Below are 8,465 nucleotides of genomic sequence, written 5' to 3'. Positions count from 1 at the left end.
AGGGGATTGAACAACCCAGCCAAGAGGAACGCAGTTAGAGACTTTGTAGTGGGGGCGAAAGTTAACGTTGTGTGTTTGCAAGAGACGAAACTAGATGTAATCGATCCATTCATAGCATTGCAATGCATTGGCCCATCCTTTGATGGATTTGCTTGCTTACCAGCGTCGGAAACTCGAGGTGGCATTTTGTTAGGGTGGGATAACTCGATCATCGACATGGACAACATAGTCCGCGACACCAACTTCTTAACTGGGCAGGTGCGGACTAAGGATGGGGCGAACTGGTGGCTAGCGGTGGTTTATGGACCACTGGGCGAAGACTTGAAGGCCCAATTTCTATCTCATCTATACAGCAGATGTGCTACCTGCCCGGGGCCATGGCTGTTGCTAGGCGACTTCAACATGATCTTGCGAGCGGAGGAAAAAAGTAACAACAACCTTAATAGGCGCACCATGAGGAGGTTTAAGGAGTTTGTAGATCAAAGCGAGCTGAAGGAGATTTATATGCATGGCAGACGGTTCACGTGGTCTAACAAAAGGGAGCTGTCTGTTTTGACTAAAATCGATCGTGCACTGGTTTCGGTGGACTGGGAGTTGCTCTACCCGGATGTTCTTCTTCAAGCCCTATCTGCCAACATATCCGATCACGCGCCTCTCCACCTGACCACTTCCGCCCCTTTGTGCCCGAAGAGAAGGTTTCGCTTTGAGATATTTTGGACCAAACTTGATGGATTTGAGCAAGAGGTGCGTGAGGCTTGTCAGTGCGACGAGAGCATTGTTGACCCTTTCAAGCGATTTGATGCTTTGCTGAGAAACATCGGATCAACTTTACAGGTGTGGGGCCAGAAGAAGACGGGGAACATCAAACTTCCGATTGCCATAGCCAACTACATCATTCTCATATTCGATCGGGCCATGGAGAACCGCGTGCTTTCTGTGCAAGAAGCTTGGCTTAGGAGGACTCTCAAGCTTGCACTCCTTGGTTTGGCTTCCCTCCTGCGCACCATTCAGCGCCAGCAGCCGCGATTGCGTTGGATCCGTGGGGGTGATGCTAATACAAAACTATTTCAAGCAGTGGCGAACAGACGGAGGTCAAAAAACTTCATACCGCACCTAAGACATAACGGCGAGCTCATATTAGAGCAAGAAAGGAAGGAGCAGATCTTCTTCGAGGCCTACAAGCTCTTGCTGGGCCGTGTGTCGGCTAGGGAGGCTGATATCGACCTTAACTTCCTAGACATGGAAACTTACGACCTGTCAGATCTGGAGACGATCTTTACGGAGGAGGAAGTGTGGAACACGATCAAGGAACTACCGGCGGATCGCGCGCCAGGTCCGGACGGTTTTAACGTGTTCTTCTACCAAAAGGCCTGGCCCATCATTAAACATGATGTCATGGCTATGATCATGAAGCTCTATGTGGAGGACGGAAGGGGTTTTGGGAGGCTAAATCGCGCGCACATAGTTCTCATCCCAAAGAAGCCCGAGGCAGAGACGGTGGGTGATTATCGGCCCATCAGTTTGCCTCGCGGCGCAGCTAAGTTATTTGCCAATATGCTGGCCAATCGCGTCAGGAGAAGAATGAAGGAGATAATCACAGCTAATCAATCCACCTTCGTCTGTGGGAGGCACCTGCACGATAACTTCCTTTTTGTCAGACAAGTGGCAAGGAAGATCCATTCCCATAAAGAGGCGGGAGTGTTCTTGAAATTGGACGTCTCCAGAGCCTTCGACTACATCGCATGGCCGTTTCTACTTGAGGTCCTGCGTAGCAAAAGATTTGGGCAAAAATGGCTGGCCTGGATTGCCATATTACTCAATACAGCGTCTACTAGGGTGATCGTCAATGGAGCGCCGGGAAAAAGTTTCATTCACGCGCAAGGGCTTCGGCAAGGTGGCCCCATTTCTCCACTCATGTTCATCATTGCCATGGACGTGCTATCGAGGGTCATGATCAAGGCCTCTGTCATGGGCATGATTAGCCCTTTCACAGGGATAGCCGCTAAGCAGAGCTTATCGGTCTACGCGGATGATGTAGCGCTTTTCGTCAAACCCACCGCCTCGGATCTCTCATTTGTTCGGACTACCATGCATGCTTTTGGCAACGCCTCTGGTCTTTGGGTGAACTATCAGAAATCATCCGCTATCATGATTCACGGGGATGAGCTAGACAGGAATTGTGTTAATAACTTGCTCCAATGTAATCTGGGAAGCTTCCCCTGCAAATACTTGGGGCTGCAGTTGTCCATCCACCAACTTAGTCGTGCGGAGTGGCAGCCGATGCTAGACCATGCGAAGCGGTGTGCCCCAGCATGGCAAAGAGGTCTCCTACAAAGATCGGGACGCCTCACTTTGGTCAAATCCGTGATCGCGGCTAAGCCTATCCATCACTTCATGATTACGGATGCGCCGGACTGGGTCTTCAAAGAGCTGGAACAATGGATGAGAGCGTTCTTCTAGGCAGGCAAAGAGAAGGTAAACGGAGGACAGTGCCTTGTGGCGTGGAACATAGTTTGTAGACCTACTTGCCTAGGAGGCCTCGGGGTGCACAATCTCAGGTTGCAAGGTTTGGCACTCAGAGTTAGATAGGAATGGCTAAAGCGGACGGATCCGGCTAGGCCGTGGCAGGGGCTCGCTATGGCAGTGGACAAGGATGCTCGGGCGGTGTTTGATAGTTTGGTCAAGATCGACGTTGGGGATGGCACTAGAGTTATTTTCTGGAGAGACAGATGGGTGCATGGCTTTGCGGTGGCGGATATCGTTCCTCTCATCCATGCTTTGGTGGACACGCGCACACGCAATAGGTGCACGGTCAGTGAGGGCTTGACTAACGCGCGGTGGCTGCAAGACATCTCTGGCGACCTTACTTTCGTGGGACACATGCAGCTGGTTCACTTGAACCTAGCGCTTAGTACAGTGGAGCGAGACCCTGCCTCGCAGGATGTCTTCTCCTGGCCAGCAGATCCATCGGGTGCTTACTCAGCTAAATCCTCTTATCTCAGTCTATGCCAAGGTATTCACAAAGTCCCCTACGCCTCTTGCATCTGGCGCAGATGGGCGCTTCCAAAATGCAAGATTTTTGTTTGGCTCGCCGTGCAGTATCGGATTTAGACTTCGGACCGGAGAGCAAAACATGGCCTACAGGACCAACCATCAGTCTGCAACACGTGCCTTCAAGCCATGGACGAGGCTGAGCATATTCTGGTTCGATGTGTGTACGCGCAGGAAGTGTGACATGAGTGCTTTGAGGCGCTCCGCTTGACCACTAGGAGGTCTATGATGGACGATTCTTTTTTGGAGTGCTGGTTGAAGGCGAGGAGAGACTACCAAAGAGCCTACAAATGCGGTTTCAACACTGATCATCGTGATCGTTTGGGCGCTTTGGAAGCAAAGGAATGCCCGTGTTTTTAACAGAGTGCGGCAACAGAAGATGCCTTTAAACTTGGTTGACTTGATCTTGCGGGAAGTTCAAGAGTGGAGGACGGCCGGCAGGGCCGGCCCTAGGCCATGGCGAGGAGTGCGACGGCCTAGGGCCCAGCCTCAGCAGGGGCCCATACGCTGTGCACCTATATGCTATATACAATGTATATATTTCTGGAAAAATATACTAGTGCAGAAGAGCAGCAGGCCTGGCCCATTTATTAAAAAGGAAACAAGTCACGCACAAACATCAATCCCTTCTCCTTCGCTGGCTCCTTGAATTACGCCTCGGTAGTCTCCCGTTCTTCATCTTCTTTACCAAAAATTGATTGCCCCGACTTCCTAAAAGGCCAGGCCCCAATTCCTGAAGTTAATCAATAAATTTCTTTGGTTCCTTGCATTCTATAAACAGCCCCAAGGGACCCCGACGGACCTACAACGGCAGGGACGCGAGAGCAACTGCAGCATGGCCGTCCGAGCCGTGTTCATGGTGAAGGGCAGGCGGTGGAGATGTGAAGTCCAGGCACTGTTCAAGGTAAGCACCGAAGCCATTGCTCATTCATATAATTTTTGGATCCCAATTCTTTGATCCGTATCTGTTTATTTCTGGTATATGATGAGTTGATGTAATAAACAAAATTCATGATAAGCCATTGCTGATGTTTGACCTACTTAATTCCTCCTTTTTTTGTACGAATTGCAGTCAGGTAATTCTGCAGGTTGTGGCATTGCAAGAATTTTCATTATTGGGTAGATGGAGCATATAATTTCTTCTAATTTACTCCAAAACCAAGATTTAAGAAATCAGGTTCTCTCCTTTTTTTTGTAACAATGTTGCCAAAATAGCAATTATATGGTTGTGAGAAAAGAAAAAAGAACTAACATCTAAATCAATTAATTGAATCTCAAAACGGTGCTACATCCTTTACTAGAAGATATTTTTGCGTCTATTATAGGGGCCCATTAGATGAAGCTCGCACAAGGGCCTCTAAGATCTCAGGGCCGGCCCTGACGGCCGGCATAGGTGTTGGTGGTTTATCGCGTTTCGTGAGAGAGTAGGCTTTAGTATTTTCTGTTGGTTGTAAAGGGATGTCACGGACAGTGGATGTTCGCATTTACTTGTCAGCTTCTTGTACATTGTCATTTCTCTCTTCTATAAAATTAAGACACGCCTTTGATGTGCTCTCGGAAAAAAAAGATATCCCGGGAGCTTCCAGTGCCATCTGGCCCTCAATAGGATTAACTGTAGCATCGAAACGGTGGCATGTGAAAATGAAATCAGAATCCCAGCCACTGATCTGCGGCAGATCCATGATCGAGAACCTATCTAGAAAGGGCCTACGGGAATGCTTGCCTTCAAGCCCGTAGCGGCTTGTCATTTTGTAATTTCTGCAGGTGCCGCTGCACGTGCATGCATGGGCCATCGCACGTATACTGATTGGATCTCGCGTCCGAGATTCCACACGCAATGATCGTGTGTTCTTCTTTTTCTATGTTCAATACGATCATGATTGGCGTAAGATCAAGATCCGGCCTTGATTTGAACGCGGTTTCACGAAGAACAAATGTAATTCTCTACCATATATATGCTATAGTAGCTTCCTTCTCAAAATCAAATAAAATCATGCCCTATTGTTAGAAGGAAAATTACTTCGAAAATTCGTGAGGCAAATCGATACTACTTTTCCAAAAGATCCAACTTTATTAATAAAATAAAATGATTTGAAACACAAACGAGGATCTTTGTTATCAAATGCCAACCATAAATAAATGGATCCTGGATTAGTACCAAGATCAAGTCCTAGGCAAGGAAACCTAATTTTAACATGCGTATAACAATGAAAATGACTCCCTCTTTAGTAAGGTTATACTAGCAAATGTGTGAACTGAAATATGTCATTGCCATGTGAGCCTATATACTATTACATGAAAAATACTACACATTTCATTTCTTTTTGGAAAATACGCCATAGTGCACACATTTACATTATGTGACACAAGGAAAATGTACAAAGATAAGTAAAGGGCGGTGTATACATAAAGGATATATCTTTTTCACGAATACGCAAAGCTTGTGTATCATTCATTGATAGAAGGAAACAACATGAGTACATGTACAACACATGGCACGAACGGCATGCATGAGAAAGGCGTGGGCATGGTGCCCAGAGCAGAGAGACAAGGGGTGCTCAGCCCGAACAGAGAAGAATAAAAACACACACAGCTAAACCCACCGAGCCTAGGACATAGAGGTGTGGGCCGAACTAGCAAGACGTCGAACATCTCCAGAGCCAACACCGGGGATGCCGCGAGCAGGCAAGATGGCGCCTTCAAGAAGGGGAGCGACGTCATGACGCCGCCGTCATCCGATTCGAAGAACCAGACCAACGGTTTCCTTCGATGCTCGAAGAGGGGCACGGATAAAGGCCATGGCAGCGTCTCCAGGAAGGGAAACGACACCCACGAGTATCGCTGGCGCCAGCATCGATAAGCCAAGCGGAGCTTTTGCCCTGGCCTAGGACCGAACAATCCCAATGCCGCTGGTTCAGGGTCTAGAGATTAGGGGGTCAATCCGCTGGTTGAGACCACGACCGCAAGAGGAGGGTGGGGCTGCACATTCCACCGAAATGGGAAGCACCGGGCGTCGCCGAGAAAACGCGAGCTTTGGGGCTGGCGCGGCATGGAGGTGGACAAGGTCAGAAAGGCAGCGTTTTCATCACCGTACAAAGCTGAAGCCTTAGAAGGCCATTGACTCCTAAAAGATCTAGCAGGTCCGATGAAGTGCCGATAGACTGAACTCTCCATGCGCTCCCCTGCTCCCAAGGCTAGCAATTTTGTCCTTTTCAAAAAAATCTGATTTTTTGTGAATATTACCCAGACGTGTGTTTACAATCCAAAAGATTAAATCTTCAAATATGTATTTTTTTTTGAGTGGGGCATTTTGGAGCTCGGACTCCATGGAGGCCAAAATGTTTGAAAAATTCAAAATTTAAACTTTTCAGTTTCAAGAAAACTGTACAAATATACAAGGATGTGATGTATACGTGTGTAAAAATTTAGGATGAAATACCTTGAAATGCGACCTGTACAGAAAAAACAAATTCATGGACTTTAATGATGAATAGTATCATGTCCTAAAACGGCCCAATTGTTTTTTCGCAACCCTCGTTTCAACGTATTTTGTCCTGAAAATTTACATACATGTGTGCTATGCCTCCATTACGCCTGTATTTTTTTCCAATTTTTTTTTGAAACTTAGAAATATGAATTTTAAAAATTGCAGATGAGGGCCTCCATGGAGCTCGGCCTCCAAAAGCAATTTTCATATTTTGTTCTCAATATGTATTTTGAGTTTGAGTTTGAATTTTTCTAGAGGTCCTAGACACGTCTTTAGAACATTTGTAATGTATTTGAATTGTTTTGAAATATTTGAAATTGTTTTTTAAGACATGGGAGCACCCAAGTGATGGGATGGGAGCTACTAGTGGCAGAGAAACAAATCCCAAGTTGCACTAGCAAAGAAAAAAGGGAAACGTTTCAGAACGGCGCGCCGGCCGAACGATTCGGCCGGTCGCGTCGCGTGCGCTCGATCAACCCACAGGGATCGTGCGTCTATCCTTCGTCTTCTGTGTTTTTCTTTTCTTTTTGTCTTATCTTCTTGCTTCCATCTCAACCAACCACCTACCATCCTCTTTCCCCGGCGAGCACCAACAGCCTCGTGTGCAGCCGTGCGCGCCTTTGCGACTGGTACAAACCAGCACAGGACCCCAATCCCATGCCCTTTTTGCTGCAACCTCGTCGCCATGGAAGCGCCCTCGTGCCCTGCGCCTGTCGCCATGGTCGAGCGTGACGGGGGCCAGGACCGGATGTTGCGAGCTGCAAGCCAAGCGGTGCGACAAGCGATGGCCGGAGCTGCAGCTGACACCCCCGCAAGTGAAAAAGAATTGCAACTATTGACAGAAATGTTTCAACAGTACATATTAAAGTTTCAACCATAGTTGGTTTTTGCTACTACCGACGAAGATTTTTGCTACATCCATCAAGGTGGAGCTGAACCTCACGACGGCGGCGACGGCGATTTGCTGCAACCGTAATCGGTTTTTGCTACTACCGGCGAAGTTTTTTGCTACAACCGTCTTCTGGTTTTGCAACGGAGGCCATTTTTGCTACAACCGTGTCATTTTTTTGCTACTACCGTCTGTGTGTTTTGCTACATCCATTTCATGAGGCCATGGCGCTTTTTTACTGATCGAGATGTGCCCCCCGACGACGAGGACGACATTTTTGTTGCAACAGCCTCATTTGTTTGCTACTACTGGCGACGTGTTTTTGCTACATCCATTCACAAGGCCATGGTGCTTCAAGCGTGGCGACGAGTTTCGGTGACGTTTTTGCTACAACTTGCGGCACGGAGTGGGGTGCTACAACCGGCGGCGACCATGCTACAACGGCGGCCAGTGAGAGCGGCAGTCGGTGGTGATCCCAAAACAAGTTGTTGTCACCGGAGACTCGAGTTTTGCTGCAGCCGACCCATCGAGTTTACTGGAGCCGGTGGTGGTAGAATGTTGGAACCGTCAATTCAAATTGCTACGATGGCGAGGTTTTTGGTTGCAACCGCTATGGAGTTTTGCTGGAACCATCATGAAGAATTGCAGGAAGCGGCTTGGATTTTTGCTGGAAGCGGGTACGCACCAAGTTGCAACCGTTGTAGTCTTTGCTGGAACCGTCATGAGAGGCGACCAGGTGAGGTGCTTCGCGCTTGAGAATATCGCCTGAGGAAGGAGGAGACTTTTTTTGCTAGAACACTAGTGTTGCAACCCCTTTTCTTTCTTGCTGGTACCGGCAGCAATTTTGCTGGAACCCGCTACAGATTTTGCTACATTCATTCGCACCCAAGCTGCATCCCGTGACTGACGGCGGCGACCATTTTTTTGTTATAACAGTTGTAGTTTTTGCTACGTCCGTTGAGGATTTTTGCTACATCCTTTTTCATGGTGGACCTGCAAGCTTGACGGCGATTAGCTGCGGGCTGGGGTGGCCAGCAA

At 48.0% G+C, this 8,465-nt stretch overlaps 1 long non-coding RNA gene across 1 annotated transcript; it reads left to right on the top strand.

Annotated features, from left to right (window-relative positions):
- Window positions 1-3,615: 3,615 nt before the first annotated feature.
- On the top strand, window positions 3,616-4,421 carry LOC119316401. The gene is made up of 3 exons (XR_005152976.1): window positions 3,616-3,711; window positions 3,833-3,955; window positions 4,124-4,421. It is a non-coding gene; the product is annotated as an uncharacterized LOC119316401 (long non-coding RNA).
- The last annotated feature ends 4,044 nt before the right edge of the window (window positions 4,422-8,465 follow it).

Source organism: Triticum dicoccoides, chromosome 6A, assembly GCF_002162155.2.
Source record: "Triticum dicoccoides isolate Atlit2015 ecotype Zavitan chromosome 6A, WEW_v2.0, whole genome shotgun sequence".
In the NCBI taxonomy this organism is placed as follows: domain Eukaryota; kingdom Viridiplantae; phylum Streptophyta; class Magnoliopsida; order Poales; family Poaceae; genus Triticum; species Triticum dicoccoides.
This window is presented reverse-complemented; position numbering and strand designations above follow the sequence as displayed.